Raw genomic sequence first — 18716 nt, 5'->3', positions numbered from 1 at the left:
TAAAACTAGGACCACTGAACGCCCTGAATCAGCAGTTAAAAGGAGGTCATTAAAAACTCTTAATAGCGCTGTCTCGGTGCTGTGGCGTGGTTTAAACCCAGATTGCAATTTCTCGCTGATTCCATTAGTCTCTAACAAGGTCAGCAATGGATGAAGGACTATTTTTTCCGAGATTTTCCAATAATGGCGGTTGAGGCTGTGATGCTGTGTTCTTTGACCAGGAGAGATCTTCTGAGATGTGCACACACAGGAACTTGGTGCTGCTTACCCTCTCCACAGCAGCACTGTTGATGGTTAGTGGGGTGTGCAGGGTGTGAGTTCTCCTGAGGTCTGTGGTGATCTCCTTAGTCTTCTCCACATTCAGGGAAAGGTTGTTGTTGCTGCACCACTCAGCCAGATGGTTAACTTCACTCCTCTATGTCTCATCGTTGTTGCTGATGTGACACAGCTGTGTCATCTGCCAACTTGATGCAGCTGTGTGATGGTGTGCAGTTGTGGGACAGCAGAGTGAAGAGAAGGAGGCTCAACATACATCGTTGGGAGCCCACGTATTCAGTGTTCTTGAGCTAACCGTGTTGCTGCCGACCCGTACTATTTGCTGTCTTCCTGTCAGGAAATCCAGCAGCCAGTTACACAGCGAGGTGCTGAGCCTCACCAGATCCAGTTTGTTAATGACTTGCTGGGGAATGATTGTGTTGAATGCTGAAGTCAATGAACAGCACTCTAACATATGAGTCAGATGTGTGAGGGCTGAGTGAAGGCAGTTAAAATTACATCATTGATTTAGCGGTTTGACCCGTATAGACCGGCAGGAATGATTTCCTGTGCCGTTCAGTGGTGCATTTGGGTAAGTTCAGTCTCTCACTGAACACCCTCCTGTGACAGGCCAGGATGTCATAGTGTGGGCGGGAGGTATTGTCCACCATTGAGCTTGCCTTGGACATCATAAGGGAGTCCAGCTCCATCCCCACAACATTGCTGGCTTTCCAGATCAGTTTATCGCGTTTGTTGTGACCATTGGCACCCTCGTCTCCTGGACTGGGGCAGGATGTCTCAGGATGGGCGACACGGAACACCCACTTCACCTCCAATAACGGGCAGTCCTGGCGGGTGTGCACTAGTCGCCCACATCTCCAGCACTCTTGCTCTGATGCTTGTGCTGCTCCGATGAGCTGAGCACAACTTCCATAGCCCTCATGACCTGCAGAGAAACAACAGAGGAGAAGGGGTTAGAGAAGGGGTTAGTAGCCATTTCCAGTGGGAGGAAATGGCTAGAGCTCCATAACCACTGGCCGGGCTGGTGATGCCACCGGGTGCCTCTTCCTTTGGGCCAGGACTGGTCAGTTGGGCGCTGCTTGCCCCAGCTGCTCCCATGGTGGTTCCACCCAAGCTGCTTGAGGCTCGCCAGCCAGTGACAGTGAACTCACTCCACTGTTCTGACCGGGACAAACTGCTCCTGGACGACAGTGTTGAGCAGCTGAGCCTTACTTAGGGCTGCAGCTTCCTGGCCGTGGCTTCATGCAGTCGCCTCACTTAAGCGAAGGGCTGTCAGCAACCCCATCAAACTGTTCCGGAACCAGCACCAATGGTCTATCCAGTCTAGGATGGTCCATCTAACGTAGGAAGGAAGCCCTTGCTGTTGCGTGGAGGCTCATAACTGCCACCTGGGCCTCCTCCGGTCAGCAAGGAGCCAGAACAAGTGATGAGGTTTTCCAATACTTCTGTCTGCTGCTTGGTCCAGGCATGTACCTCCTCCAACTGCTTCAGATGCACAGCTGCCAGCTCAGACACCATCTGGGCCAGTGCCCCCATCAGCTACACAGGTTGGGGCTCTGTCATGCCAGCCTGGGTTTCAACACCACTGTAAAAAGAACCTGGCACGACCCATACATGGCTTCTTCCAAAACTTTTTTGCAATTTTCAGTGTCTCTCTGGCAGCTCGATTCCCATTGCACTCCTGTTAGCTGCCTCGATCAGCTGCTTTCTTAGACAGACACCAAGATCCCAACATGAGCTGAAGATGTTCATTTGGACTGAGCAGCATGGGCAGGATAAGCAAAGAGGACATCAGGGGGACAGCTCAAAGTTATAGAGGTTGAGATGGTTTGGAGATGTGCAGAGGAATGGTGAATGGTGGACAAAGGATGATGAAGATGGACCTGAAGGGCAGGAGGGGAAGACCTCAGAGGAGGTTCATGGATGTAGTGAAGGAGGGATGGCCACTAAAGGATGCAGCCAAAGAGAAGAAGAAGAAGAGCCCATGCGATAATATCCAACTTCAAAGCAATATTTTTCTCACACATCGCAGAAAGGGGCTAAGGAGAAGATCAGTGTAAAAAGTAACAGAGTAACAGAGTCAGTGTGTAAGAATCATTCACCGCAGGTTAGCCTCTTCTCTCTGATGGTTAATTGAGAGATGGAGATAAGACTGAGGATTATTACATAGTTCCTTAGGGATGAATCCACTTGGGGGCCTGGCTTTATCCTTGCATTTACACATTCAGCACACTATTCATGCTGCTCCTTAACATTAACAGTCCTCTCATTGCAGACTAAAGCTCCTTTTATCCCTTTATCTTATATTGGAATTGGTTGTCTTGCGTTAAACAGTGCCAGAGTGTATCAGAATAAGGCTCATGTCTTAGTGTTAATTGATGTCAGTTATAAAAGTGCTCCACAGTGACTTTATGCTAAAGTTGTCTTTTCCCAGCAACATGGAGAAGAAGGATGAAGAGCTTTAGCTGCAGAGGGGTTTTGTAAAGTAATGAAAGTGTGCCACATTAAGAATCAACACCATCCCCGCTAGAAGAATGACTTTAATGCAGATTCAGAATTGCTTTACCCTAAAACCGAGGCTCTGGCTCGAAGAGGAGAACTAACTGCCACAAAAACAATATTTTATCCAACAAAGGAAAAGCTATTCTAAAAGCAAGAAGAAAGAACTTCATCATTATGAAGCACACGTCATTAGCACAATGTAGAGGCTAAAGAACGGAGATAGATAGCTTAACTAAAAGCCTCACTTTAACTCTGTAATTCTCTCTGCTACAAGGTACAAAATTGTCTTAAGCAAATGGCAGCTCAATTATACAAATAAAACAAGACGAGGATAGTGCTTTGCCCTCTGAAAAACTGCTAATCACTGCGCCTGGCAAAAGAAAAAGACAGGCTTGTCAGAGGAAGCAGCAAGGAACTCAACCAAAAGTAAAATAAGATCAAATGAAATATAAATCCATGGAGGGCTGAGAGGGTGAAAATATGACATGCTGTTATTTTGAATTAAGCCTATTTGGTTCCTTTCTCAGCTCAATCTCATAGTAAAATTTAGAACAGCTACACTTGTGAACAGTGAAAATTATAGCACAATCCTATTTCTAAAACAGTTGGAAAATGTAAATAAAAGATTTTCCAATCTCATAAACCCACATCTTAATCAGAGGGCTTGATAGAACTAGAATCCCTAGAATAACTAGCACAATTCTTGAGTGGGTTGGAGGTGGGAGAATATGTCTGTGAAGGTTCTCAGTCAGGTGGGAGACGCACTCAAACTACTTTGGTGTTTCAGCCCTTATGTGACAATATGATTCTTCATTTAGACTGACATGAACTACCACTTGCCACCAATACGAGACATCATCAGTTGTGTAACCCCGATTCATTGGGTGTTTCGTCTGTTTTTCGGGCGCAAACGACCATCTGCTATCTATGAAGGGAAAATGTACCATAGCAACATCCCAAAAAAGAAAAACAGGAACGAGGAAATGACAACAGGCAGTATGGTGGTTCATGCAGTGAGGACACCCCCACTCTCTTCACAGGCACCTGACTCACCAGAGCCCAAACACCAACACCTATGGTGGTGAGAGAATGCCCCATGAACTCAGAGACCCTAAGCAGCCGCAACAATGAAGATCAAGATCAAGCCACAGTACACCAGCATGTAGAATCACAAAATGTACAGGAAGGTCTCTACCAGAGCCCACAGCTCATCAACCAAGGTCTAACAGAGAATAGATGGCTCATCCCAGACCCACCATAGCAACATAAAGACTGGAAGGAGCCTGCAGGAGCCGATGTACTGCAAAAAGACCCACAGAGGACACCTGCCAGCACAACCAGGGCACTGAAGCACAACCCCAGTTGCATGGGCCCACCCAGCCACCCACCCCCACCACTCCTGCCATCCCCCGATGGAACAGAAGGTGCCCACCCCAGACAGCCAGATACAGGGACCAGGCATTGGGCCTGCCAGGAGGACCCCAGCACAAGGCAGAGATAAAGGGAAGAGAAAGGATGGGGGGGGGAGTAGGCGGGATCCACCAACCCCCATCAATCTCCTGCCTCATCACCTCCAAACGCCAGATTGAATTGAAATTGAAACATCTTTTACATGTGTTAGTGGTTGTAAAGGGCTGTGGAGTAGGACATTTTTGTCTTAACTGTGTTCTTTAGTTGTTGTTGCAGATTACTGGCTGAACCTTACAGAGGTTTTATTTTGGGTTTGTGATTTCAAGGGTTTTCACCAGGCCGTTAAGGTGCAGAAGATCAAAGGGTTTTGGAGGCAGTTATGGCGTTTAACTGAAGCGGTAATAAAGGGGAAGTCTGATTGTGTGCTTCATTCTGGTGAATCCATCTTATGATATATTTTATTCGGTTAGCTAAATAGTAACACAGTCTAAGGACTGAAAACATTTTGATGGAATCATTAAGGAAAAATTATTAATTTGGAGTAAGTGAGTGATAATTTGGGGGAGGTAATTATACCTAGCTATTTGATAGCTCAAAAGTTCAAATCTTGGTCTGCAGGAATCATTGAGTTCTTCATTATTGGAAGTATTATTAATAATTCATTTTGACCAATCTGATGTTTGTGAAAAATTTGTAATGACATGAAATATGTCCTTTACTGAATTTGTTGGTTCTTGTAGATACAGTAATATATCATCAGCATATAAATGAATTTTGTGTTCTTATATAGAGGTTTGATTACCTTTGATATTTCAGACGTATTGTGGAATGGCGAATGGTTCTAAGAAAACTGCGAATTATTAGGGTGAGAGTGGGGATCCTTGTCTTGTCCCTCTCTCCACGCTTAAACATTGAGATATGATCCCATTAGTGGTGACCTTGGCCTGTGATGGGGTATAGAGAGTGGTTATCTAATCATTAAAAATGCTGGGTACCCTTTAATATAGGTGACAGAGATCCTCTGGATTGTTCTGGGAAGATGATTCACTTGGGTATGAAACTTGTGGACTGTTGTTTTAGTTGAAGGAATTAGGTTTATTATAGGTCGTGTTCAAATTTACCTGCTCTGCCTCGGGGTGTCTAGAGGCAAGAATCAAGCGCACCATGTGCTCAGCATGCAGAGTGGATATGCCTAAAGGAGCTGCTGCAGTTGTAACTGAGTTTTGTGTGATTGAGTTGTGCCTCAGTAAGTGTTATTCCTTTGGCAAGTTAATTGGCATGATGCTGGTTGTAACTGTTCATGCATGTTAAAATTATGTGTCTCAGTACATTGATACTATGTTGGTAAGATTATTTAGCACTAAGATAACAGCAGTGGCCATAATCTATTCAATAATTACATCCAGTTGTATCAGGAATCAAGTTAAAGGACTTTTTTGCTGTTTAGTTTAACTGTTGCTAGCTTTGCCATATTCGTGCCTTACTATTAGCAACTTGTATGACGTGTGCTGTGAAGAAAATTTATGGTCTACAGTGACCCCTTATGGACACTGGGAGATATTGCTGGTGTCAGATAGATGACGTTATTGTGATTGTGATTACACTTTGATGTAAACAATTCTTCCGTGGGACTTTATTAAAGACAATCAACCCAACGTCTGGACTGCTGCAGTGTTTCTGACTTGCATACCCAGTGTTCCAATATGTCCTCTGCAGGTCGTTTGTGTCACGGTCCTGGGTCTGTGAGCCAGTGTTTTGAGTTTCTTGTGTCTCTGAGTTTTTGTATTATGCTCTTAGTTCTTTGTTGTTATTCTATAGTCTAGTGTCTTAGTTTGGCCTTCTTGTATCCTGTTTAGTTCTCCGAGTAGTTAGTAGCTGCCCTCTGTGTCTCTTTGTTGTTGTTCTCTGTGTTTCTTAGTTCCTCTGTCTTCCCTAGTCTAGTTTGCATCTGTGCTACTTCCTGTTTTACTTTGAAGGTCTGTGTCTCATTCCCCTCGTTATTTCCCAGTGTATTTGAGCCCTGTGTTTCTCTGTGTCAGCGTTGCGATCTCCCTCATGCTGTGTGTTTCTCCCTGTGGCTCCGTGTGTGTGTGTGTGTGTGTGTGTGTGTGTGTGTGTGTGGTGATGGGCAGATGAAGCTTCATGAAGCACTGAAGCTTTTCATCCAATTGGTTCACCCCAGCGCAAAGCTTCTTGAAGCTTCATTTGCTCTAGTAGGACACCTACTGGACGTAAAAATATTAGTTGGCATGAATTTGAAGAGTGTGGCCTTTTGCACACAGCCTGTAAATGTCAACAACAAAAGGAGTGTGTAAAACATGTATATTGCAGTGATGCAGTATACTGTGTATATTTATACTGGCAGTATGGAAAATGATTATTTGGAAATGCTTAAAATGGAAATGATCATTTACTGTGAGGTGAGGTGTGGTTGGGGTGTGGACAGTGGTTGTGCTTTTGTAACGTTGAGGTATGGACAGCTACACACTGAGGCTTTGAGCCTCAGTCCTGCCTGTTCACATTTTATTCTGTAAAAACTAAATTTTCACTGCTTTTATGACCTTTTAGTGGGGAGAACATAGCTAGGATTTAATGATTTAACAAATCTTTTAAATCCTTTGTCCTCCACAATGCTAAATGGCTGGGAGTCCTCAATCACCATGCTAACCAGGTCTTCATCTATTTGAGATTGTTCTCCTGAGGAAAGACAACAAAAACAAAGGACAAATATAAATATCACACACATAACTTATTACAGCTGTATCATATTGTTATATCATTTAGTAACATTACTGCATGCTATATTATCATGGCATTTGATGGCTCACCTGGTCTTGCTCCACAATCGGTGTTCCCCTTATTCTCATGCAAAGCTCTGTAGTGCCTAAGCATGGATGAGGTGTTGTTGTTATATCCCAGCTCCCTGACACATAGCAAACACTTCACCTTGTACAAAAGTAAAGACAGCTTAACATAAATTGTATTGCACCATCAGTATTATGAAAATACATCTTCTGTAGAAATTTACATACCTTGTTGGGAGATATAAGATCAAAATATTCCCACACAGGGGAGGACATCCTCCTCTTCTTAGCCGGCTCCATTCTCTCCTGACTTTCTCTCCTCACTCTCATAAACCTCCAAACTGTCTCCAAACTCTCACTAACCGCAACTCTCCATCAAACACCCACATTTTGAATGGAGTCTGAGGGGTTTATATCGCTGTCATAGCTCGCGGCAAAGTTCGAACCACTTCATGAACCAGTCACGTGGTACAGCCGGGCAGCAAGGCTTCCGACGTCATCATTTTCAGCTCCTCCCATAAATGAAGCAAGCCTCGATACGCGCATCGCGGAAACGCCCCCTCCATTACTCGACACAAGCTTCGAGGCCTCGATACAGAATGTCACATCACTATGTGTGTGTGTTGTTAGATTCTTCTAAGTTTAGGTTTTGTAGACGTTCTTTGTTCAGCAATAAAAGCTGCCATTTGGAGTTCAATCCCGTTTCTAGTGAGTTTGCGTTTGGGTCCAATTCCTGCCTGCACACAGCCAAAACATGACAGTTTGGTTATCATCTGTCCTTAACTGACTTGAGCTGGTAGTGCTTTCTACAATCTAGGTTGTGGATTGACCCAGGAGCTACATTTCCTCCTTTGCCAGAAAAATCCTGTGGCTGGCACCCTAAAAATCTATTTATTTTTTTTAAAGGGTAGAAATAAGGTTTTTGCTACTATCATCTAATGGGTCTTAGGGCTGTCAGTTTCTCTTTACAGTAACATTAGTAGCAGCTGTTATTCCAAATTACAAAGTACTCTTTAAAATACACAATCTGGAAATCCCATTTTATGCAGCATGCCTGCCTGTGTCGATTATGGTGCATTTATACATGACTATGGATAAGTACTTTGGGCAGGCTTGTTGGCACAGTGAGTGAGCACAGATGCATGAATCCCAGAAAGACTCTGCTGTGCTGTGTGGAGTAATGAAGGCTCCACGTCGCCTGTTTGCTTAGTCCTGCCTGAATCTCTGAGCCTCAACGCCAAAAGATTCCTGAGTTGATTTGACTTTTAAGCTGAGGAGTTGCTTTGGGGTATTAAAAGGTATCAGCACAAAGTGTTAAAAGGTGAAGCAAGATAGAGACCTGTTAGCTCCGCTGTTGTAGTTTTCCACTTTTTTTATTTTGGTTATGATACATAAATAATGTCAAGATATATGACGTGTCTTCACATTATTGAAAGAGCCACATTTCTGATTAGTCAGTGTCAGCATGAAAGGCTTCCATCTGGGACTGCAGCGAATGCTGAAGCATCTTTCAGCTTGAATTATTCTATAACAACCAACGTTTCCAAAACAAGACGATGCATAACATAGCAAGTTTGGTGATAAAATTCTGAGTGAACCTCACATTCACACAGATGGGATGGCAGATGGGCAAATGAACAGCTGTGTGTTGTACGGGACATCACCTCCCATCTCTAGCAGTTTGCCTCCTTGAAACATTCATTCACTTTACTCACCGCATCTGCTGTAAAACCGATCTAGGCACATGTTACTGACTATAAATCACTGGATCTCTAACTTCACTTTAAACTTTCCTACCACACGTGTATCTTCCTAAGCTGTAAAAAGTCCGTATTTGCAACGTTTTTTTGAGATTTTAAAGTGCGATATCAGGGACGAGTCAAATAAAGAAAGAAATTAGGTAAATATGAATCTTAAATACATAAGGAAACAGTAACACTTTATTATCTAAGTTGAATGAAGAATAATAAGTACACTCTGACTGGTTGTCCTATGCTTACTACACCTTACACCTACAAAAGGATTGTTGGACTATGGAGACCCATTTGGTCTCAATGGTTTTTGGTCTTTGAGGCTTTGGTGACTTTTTGGCATTTTCCACCTCAGCAGTTGGTGAAACCGCTCGGTGATTTTCCATGGTCTCCATGCTGTGGATGCTTGACTTTATGCAGTGGGACTCAAAACACCTGAATTTAAAGTTTAAGAGATCTATTCCAATATAGCATAGCACAACTAATCACCTGCGACAATCTCTGTATAAATTTTACATGATTTAGGGAAAGCCTCATATCATGATGATATTTCTGTAGCAACACCATGTGTTAATGTGAACACACGAGACAAACCCAGAGATGTCTGACACTGACAACTGTGTGTCCACCTCTGATAAAGGTTCAGTAAAAAGGGAGCTACTTCAACAAAGCAGTGATCTGTACAATATGTGAGAAAAGTCTTTCTGGTAAATCTGGAAACAGCAAACTTTCATCAATGGAGTGCAGGGAGAGAGAGGACCCAAAAGTAGACACCCTCAGCAGACTGGGGTGGACTCTGAGTGAGCCTTTTACTGGCTGATGAATGCCTTAAAAGGAAACTGAAAGCAACTGGAATAACAGCCAGGAAGCATTGGAACTTGGAAAAATGAAGGGAGGATAAGCTGAAGTTTGAGCAAGAGACAAAGAGAGTCTGGGAAAATATATATGACTGAAGTGGAACAATAACACACACAAGATTAGACTAAATACAGCGATGGAAGAAAAAACTGGGACAGGAGCTAAACTAAGAAGGGACAAAACTAACACACATTTTTCAGTTTTATTGTGCAGCTCCTGATGAGTTGCAAGGTTACTTTAGAAGTTGTTAAACTGAAGTGTTACACAGTTACGTTTGTACTTCTCCATCCATCCATCCATCCATTTTCTTCCACTTAACCCCCGGATAAGCTAAAGAAAATGGATGGAAAGATTCCCAGGCCAACCGAGACATACAACCTCTCCAGTGTTTCCTTGGTCTGCCCCAGGCCTCCTTCCAAACAGTGTCCAGGGAAATCATTACTTTTCTGCTCACATTTGGCTTGTGCTGTGGCGCTATATTGCTGCAAATTAGGCAGAGTGCCATCAGTGACAATAGCTTATTTGAAAAGGACACAATAACATTTTCCTTGAAATATTGGGATATTATTTTGAGGCTCTGTCCTCTTGTCAAAGGGGACCACGATGGTACCTTTATTGTGCACCACTGACAGGCAAGATTAGGACCCATGATGCAGAATTCAGCAAGCCAGACACAAGTTTAAAACTTAGCTCTTACTGATGGTGATTCACAGGTAAACAATCCAATCACGGATCAGGGCAGGAACAAACAAACTGAAAACACAGACTCAAGGAGAGCTTGTGGATGAGAGAGCACACACACACAACACTAAGTCAAATCCATTTTGGCTGTAACAAGACCAAATGTGGAACAAATGAAGCGCTTTGATGCACTGTACACCTGCATTTGTAGTGTGATGAAGAAAAACGATGAAGTAGCATCAGTTTCCTCTGTGTTTGTCACAGACCAGCTCACTTTGGTCACCACAGTGGCTCCTGCATGTTTTCTTTTGTATTCTTGCATCTTTACAAATATTAGAGCGTGCTAGTATTCACACGTGACACATTCCATGTGTTTGCATTTCTGCATGTGTGCCTGAGTGTATCTGTTCATGTGCATAAGTATGCATGCTCGCACATGTTTGTAGCCAACATTTGCATGATGTGAACCAAGCCGTCTTGCAGCTCCGTAGCCTTCCCTTAACACTCAGGCCAGGCGTAGCTTTGCATAATGACTCACAGGCTGTGCTGTTCAGGGAAGATTATATTTAGAACACAGCCGAGGGTCGTGGTGCACTTGTGCACTCATCTGCAGGAGTCTGTTTTACCTCTGTTGCTTTGCTTGTTGAACTTTACATTTATAAAGTTCATGCTCAGCCTACTCTGTAAGTGACATTATGTAAAACAGTCCAGATAACATCAATATTTAAAAGTTTTGAGCCCGTTGGGAATACACTGCACTGCAGCTTTAACCTTTTTTTTAAGTGCACCACTGCTGCTTACAAAGGTATTTTGTTTTCAGCTAAAGTCTCTTGAAGTCTTCCCTAAACTTCTGGAATTTGATGGAGCAATGTGTAACCTGAAAAAAGCACTGATGTCAGCATCATCTGTAGCTGTTGGGCGGACTGCAGTATTGCTCATGTTTGTGTGCTGCTCACGCTCACACGATGAATTAGTATCAGCTAAAACATTGCTCAAACATGGTACTGTTGATTCTGTTCATCTAGACGTTGTCAGTGGCTCATCCGAGTGTGACGCGATCATACTCTAAAGACCTCACAGTACCTAATTTTCCTAATAGAGCAATTTGCTCTCACGCTTACTCATGGTTCCTAGATGGTAAGTGGTTAATGGACTGGTTCCTATATAATGTTTTTTCTTCTTTACTTCAGCACTTTGAGTGCTCATTGAGATAATTAAAAGTATAATGGGAGGAAGAGCTTTCAGTTTTCTGTGGAACCAGCTTCCAGTTTGGATTTAGGAGACAGAAACTATCTCTACTTTTAAGATTAGGCTTTCCTTTTTGCTAAAACGTATAGTTAGGGCTGGATCAGGTGACCCCTGCTAGTTACACTGCAATAGGCCTAGGCTGCTAGGGGCTTCCCATGATGCACTGAGTGTTTCTTCTTCACTCTAGACACGGGGTGTCCAACTCCAGGCTTCGAGGGCTGGTGTCCTGCAGGTTTTCGACCTCACCCTGGGTCAACACACCTGAATTCAATTCAATTCAATTTTATTTATACAGTGCCAAATCACAACAGTTGTCTCAAGGCGCTTGAAAGTAGAGATAGAAAAAAATAAACTGGAAGCTGGTTCCACAGAAGAGGGGCCTGAAAACAGGTGGCCATCCAGGTCTTTATGTCTTTAAGACATTCCTGCAGTTTAACTCATTGGTGTGTGTTATCTGGCTTCATGGACAGATAGAGCTGGCTGTCATCTGCAGAGCAGTGAAAATGTATGCTATGTCTTCTGATGATGCTGCCTAAGGGAAGCATAATGTAAACAGAATTGGTCCTAGCACTGAACCCTGTGGAACTCCATAATTAACCTCAGTGTGTGAAGAGGACTCTCCATTTACATGAACAAACTGGAGTCTATTTGATAGATATGATACAAACCACTGCAGCACAGTACCTGTAATACCTACAGCATGTTCTAATCGCTCTAATAGGATATTATGGTCGACAGTATCGAACGCTGCACTGAGGTCTAGCAGGACAAGCACAGAGATTAGTTCATTATCAGGCCTCTGGAGAACTTCAGGACATGTTGAGGAGGTCATTGAGCCATTTGAATCAGCTGTGTTGGATCAAGGACATGTCCAAAACCTGCAGGACACTGGCCCTCGAGGCCTGGAGTTGGACACCCCTACTCTAGACCTTTGATTCCCACTATTGCATGTAATTAACTTTTGTCTAAACTCTCCTGCATTGTGTGCTGTGTGTTGTTTGCTGTTTATGGTCTTTCCTTTCTTGGTTTTTTTCTTCTAACTGGTTGAAGAAGATGCTACTGCTGTCTGAGCTCCTTGTTTCTGTAGTGTGTGTTATTTGACACACACTGAACTAAATTAGGAGATTATTTTCAAACCTTGGACCTCTCCCCTGTTATGTATGTAGTGTTATTCATTCATACAAATAATCATTATTTTCTATTCAGCTTTTGATGTTTTTCTGATCCTTTAGCAGCTTTCCTGCATGTCTTCAGTAAACATTGTTGCTTTTCTTTCCCTTGCCAGTGCAAAGGATTTGTGCACTAATTCTTTCATATCAGACCAGAAGGGCTGATTGTCTTAATAATGCCTGCTGGTGAAGCTTATCAGCAGTTTGAATTGTAAGGGGCTGTTCTCAAAAGCAGCTGTAGAAACACAAATAGGAGAGTAAAAGAGCCCTCAGAGAGATTTGCGATATTGTTGCTGCTGTGAAAAACTCATTTTCAAAGATTAAACGCTGTTTAGAATGTCATATCACCTGCAGCGGGTCGGAAACACAATAAGAAAAACATTCTTATGCTATTTATTAGAACTTTATTCCAATTAGAGGACTGTCTCCTTACTGTGCGTTGTAAAGAGTAATTGTGTAGTGAGCAGCCCCTAGTTTGATTTGTGTTTAATTTAGTGAAAGTAGATGTTGGTCTGACTGGATCAGACCTGTCACATACTGTTTACTTTGCCCTTACTCCTGTATTCTTAGATTCTTTGATAGAAGCAGTCCATCCTTGCTAACTCTAACCCTTTGTTTAGCTTGAACAATGTTTTCCACAAGCCCTCTAACTCAGTTAAAGTCAATGCCTTGAAGGTGTCGTATCTGCTGGTTAGTTGAATTGCCAAGACAAAAAAAAGCTGTTCAACATCGGGGAGAAAAACAGGACATATAAGTAGAAGTTGCTAACGTAAATGTTAACGAGCTTCCGTGCTTATGTGTTCTTCAGTACATACTGACGAATTCTTCACAATTACTCAACGAGCTCCATGGGGAAAAATGAAACTGAAGTTCAGTCTCTGTCCAATAAATACATTTCACAGTTAAATCAATACTTTCACACTGTGTCACACTGCATATTGCTATTGCTGTTGCATCTTTGTATTTAACACTGTGTCCAGTATTAGGACGTCTACCAGCTTACTACAGCTGAGCACTCCAAAGTGTTGCTTATGAACTTGGGGGGATCTGGGAAACTGTGATAACAGTGACTCTGCTGCACATCACACTGCAGCACTTTGGAGATCAAATAAGAGGTGCACTGCTTCAACCGTCCTCACCCTCCGACACACAGATATGCACCAAGAGAGGAGAGACTACACAGAACAAACAAACTATACAGCAGCTCTGCGGCAGATCATGGCATTGTTTGAAGCAGGCATTAGATTTATGCCCTAATAAGCAATTTTGATCATCTCTCTCTGTGTTCCCTACAACAAAGAGGAAGAAGGGGGGATGGGTTCGCTGTAAGCGCATCCACATTTTCCACACTCGCTTCAGAAAGTGGGACAGAGTCAAAACGATGCGTTGTGCGGCGAGCACTTGGTGACTGAGTCACATGATGCTTGCCAAAACCTATTTGATGCTTATTAAGAAAATGACCTGTCGGCAGTAAGCCTCAGTGGCTCATGGGGGATGACAAAGGAACGGCAATGAGTCACGCAGTGACATTTAAAACAAGAATCCGTGAAAGAAGAAGAAAGATATGCCACACTAAACTGTTGCAGTGCCGCCTGTCTGTTAACGTCTCTCAGCACACTTCATAGCCTTGGCTGAATTAGTTTTGCAGCAGCTTGACAGTGATTGGAAAAGCTTCTGTGGTTGACCCAACAACACATCATGGAACCCCATATACATATGTGTGTTTTTGTGTGGTAAACACCTCTTTCAGTGTGTGTGTAAGAAGCGGTTGTCCGACTCGGTGTCAGTAGGTAATTTAGCGTGTCAGCGGGCTGGGCTCCTGTACGAGGGAAGCTGTTATTTCCGTTAAAGCCCTCCAGCTTGGTTGGTTTGGTTAGGAGCAGCGTGAATGGACAGTGGCACCTGGGTGATGGTCACAGTGGGTGTGTGATGGTGAGCAGCAGGGGATTTTGTTCAAGGCCGGCTGTGTGCAGACTCACATAGGAGTGAGGAACAGAGGAGATGAACAGGCTGCTTACAGAGGGAATTATTCACACTGAAAGTACAAGTAAGCTGAATGATTTATGTCCTGTCCTTGTTATTTTATGGAGCACTTTGCCAGTGTCGCAACACCATCATTCTGTTGGAAGATAAAGCACAGACAGAAGAGGCAGCACAACGAGGTTACTTGTGCGAATCATACATTTTTCTTATTTTCAAATCAGATTATTGCAAATGCCATTTATTATGTTTTGCTATATAAAAATAGTTTCTATCTCTCATTGTTAAAGTAGTGCTGAGAAACAAAACCATTGTCATTGGGAGCTATAGCATTAGCCAGGATAAATGCCTATCCCACAGAGGCATGTTATATATATGTGTGCGTGTGTGTGTGTGTGTGTGTGTGTGTGTGTGTGTGTATATATATATATATATATATATGTATATATATATATATATATATATATATATATAGTAATCAATCCAGGCAGTGCACAGGTTGGTCAGTCTGGTCCTGCAGTCTGCTGGTCTGCCAGTAGCTGGTGTTTTGCGCCTCTGGTATTCTTGCCCATCCCTTTCTGTGCCCCGCTCATGTATTGACCCATGTGCCTGTTCATCTTAGCCGCTATGATGCCTGACAGGAGCTTCCACGTGGTCAGTAGTTGGAGGGGACCGGTCCCTTCTGGGGTCCTTGAGGATCAGGACTGTCCGGCCTTCGGTTAGCCATTCCGGGTGTCTCTCGTCAACTAGCAGCTGGTTCATTTGTGCTGCCAGGCGCTCGTGGAGTGCAGTCAGCTTCTTCAGCCAGTAGGCGTGAACCATGTCAGGGCCTGGTGCTGTCCAACTCTTCATACTGGAGACCCTTTCTTGGATATCTGCCACTGTGATGGTTACTGGACCCTGTTCGGGGAGGTCGCTGTGGTCTGCCCTCAGATCCACTAGCCACTGAGCATTGCCGTTATGGGTTGCGTCCTTCTCCCATATGCTCTTCCAGTATTGACCGTCTCCAGCCTTGGTGGTGCTGTTCTCATATTGTTTGAGAACAGCAAACCTGTCACGATCTGGTTGTAGGGACTCAAGCGCAGAGCGGTTAGATGTCTCCAAAAAACAGTTTTTATTTCCGGCTCCAGTGCACAATATATATACAGTGAAGGGGAATCCAAAAGTCCAGGAAATCACAAGGGCTCTCTCACACTCGCTCACGTCTTCTTGCCCACACTCACACACGTTCACACGGCAGGGAGGTCGCAGGTCCGGGGGGGGAAGGTCTGAAATAGAAGAGAAGGGAAGTCACAAACTAATCACAAATCACAAAGCACAAGTTCACAGGAGCTGTGAGAACACTAACGTCAGTAGTACAATCATCCAGCGACGAGAGGATCTGTGTTCCAGCCTCAAATAGTGCTCCCGGTGATGACAGGTGATTGTTGTCAGGTGTGTGGGCCAAGGGCGGGAGCCCACAATGAGCTCCGCCCAGGCAGAGAACCGAAACAGCAAATGTAGCCTTGTGGGGCCGGCCGGGCAGGCACGGAGACCATGACAAAACCAATGTGGTTTATTCTCCTGCCTTCTATCTCTCTGGTGTACCTCCTCAAGCGGCTGGCCAAGGTTGTGAGTCGTTGCTTGGCAGTTTCCAAGGCCTCAGGTATGGACAGCTTCCTGTACTTCTTAGGCACCTTCTTCATCGCGCCTTTCTGCAACTCCGATAGTTGGCTAACCTCCCTCCATGCTACCTTGATCTTAGCCTCTAGCCTCCTTCTCCATGGAGGGTACTGCCCCTTGTGGCTGTTCAACTTGTAGCCAAGCATCTCACTGATCACTGCTGCCGTATTGTAGATCAGCTTGTTAGTGTCGGTAATCGTGGCTGTAGATATCGTCCGTAGTGCTGCATTAACATCATCTAGCAGACCCTCTGAGGGTACTTCACGTAATCTTGGTAACCGGCTACGGGGGGTCCAGGTTTCAAGCTTGGCCATGATCCTATCTTTCAGGTCAGTTCCTCTCGCACTCAACGATCCTTCTCCTATCGCACTTGGGGCTTGGTACCCCATTTCGGGTGGGGGTGATGATATCTCCCTCCCATACACATATACACATACACACACACACACATATATATATATATATATATATATGTATATATATACAGAGATGGTAACGCGTTACTGTAATCCGATTACTTTTTTCAAGTAACGAGTAAAGTAAGGGATTACTATTGCAAAAACGGTAATTAGATTACCGTTACTTTCCCGTAGGAACGCTGCGTTACTGCGTTACTAAAACCGTGATTTTTTTGCGAGAATGTCTCATGACAGTGATATAAGCGAGTGCGACGTTCGTGACAACAGCTGTGTGCAGATCAACAATGGATAATATATCGAGTGCGGGAGAGAGTATGAGCGTGCAGCATTTAAAGCGTGGAAGTACTGACCTTACTTTGAGTTTGATTCCATAAAAAGTGACAAAAACATTAGCGTCCGTTGTGCGTGGGAAGAAAACTTCTTTTTACAGCGAAAAAAACCCCCTAAACTTCCAAGCAAGCACCGAGTGCGCAACGACGTAATGGGAAACTCACAGAGAAATTCGCGGATTCTTCAACTGACCGCTGCGGCACACCAGCTGCGGCACACCAGCAGCCACTGGGCCCAGGACCCTCCTGCTCCACCAGGCCCAGGATCCTCCAGCAGCCACCAGGCCCAGGCTCTTCCAGCAGCCACTAGGCCCAGGATCCTCCAGCAGCCACTAGGCCCAGGCTCTTCCAGCAGCCACTAGGCCCAGGATCCTCCTGCTCTACCAGGCCCAGGATCCTCCAGCAGCCACTGGGCCCAGGCTCCTCTAGCAAGGCACCAACAAGTAAATCGACAGTGACTTCAACGGGCCATCACAAGGAAATACCAATCTCATCATTTTCAAAATGCCGCCTAAAGAAGCAAACCCAGGAGTTGAAGAGGAGTTGGAGGAGATTAGGAAATCGCTTAATTTCATGTCTGATGAACTGAGCAAAGTGGCTAAACAACAAGGTATGCTACATGACCTAATGGATGAAATAAAACAACTAAAAAACCTCATAAAGGACAAGGACAAGAAAATAGACGACTTGGAACGGCGAATCGAGGACCTTGAACAATACACAAGAATGGATGATTTAGTCATAAGTGGACTGGAGACGCAACACCGAACCTACGCCAGAGTAACAGCCGGCGGAGGTAAAGACGGTGAAGATGCCCCGGTAGAGGAGCTGCAAATGCTTGAACAGCAAGTGATAAAATTCCTTCAAACGAAGAATGTAAGTATTCAGAACCATCATATTGCAGCATGCCACACGCTCCCCAGAAAAGACAGTAAAACAAAGCCATCAATTATTCTTCGGTTTGTGAGTCGCAAAACAAAGATTGAGTTACTGAAACAGGGTAAGAAGCTAAAAGGGACTGGTGTGTATTTAAATGAACATTTAACGAAAAAGACTGCTGAAATTGCAAGACAGGCACGCAGCCTGAGAAAACAAAATAAGATACAAGCGACATGGACGAGTAACTGCAAAGTAATGATAAGACTAAATGGCAATCCCGAAGAAGCGAAAGTTGTGATGATAAGAGAACTCAAAGACTTAGAGCAATATAAATAATCAGGAATCTGCTATGGAATCTATTGGAAAAGTGACGATTGGATAATGAACAATGGGCATGGAAAGTGTTTCTGGCCTTACGGCTCAAAAACAATGGAAAAAACAACAACAAAAACAAAAAACACATAAATGACAAGTTTGGACACAGATTATAGGTTTCCATTCAGAGATATTGAAGAGGAAGAATTTGATTATGAAAAGGACTGTCAAGATGGTTATTTTGCCACACACACTGAGAAAACGAACTTCAAAACATTTAACTATGCAGAGCACAACATGCATGACCCTGAAAGTAACATTGACCCAGATACCCACTTCTACAATAACACCAATAATACTTGTGAGTACTATACAGATGACCAATTCAATATGAATATTAAAATGGCAAATGCATTGTCGGTCATACATTTCA

The 18716-nt window shown here is 43.8% G+C and overlaps 1 protein-coding gene across 2 annotated transcripts in view; it reads left to right on the top strand.

Moving 5' to 3' along the window:
• plppr5b (phospholipid phosphatase related 5b) overlaps positions 1-18716 on the top strand; it is a 112861-nt gene that overhangs the window by 20262 nt on the left and 73883 nt on the right. The gene's annotated exons all lie outside the window — the stretch shown is intronic.

This window comes from Perissodus microlepis, chromosome 9 (genome assembly GCF_051167445.1).
Source record: "Perissodus microlepis isolate ML-2025 ecotype Zambia chromosome 9, ASM5116744v1, whole genome shotgun sequence".
NCBI lineage: Eukaryota > Metazoa > Chordata > Actinopteri > Cichliformes > Cichlidae > Perissodus > Perissodus microlepis.
This window is presented reverse-complemented; position numbering and strand designations above follow the sequence as displayed.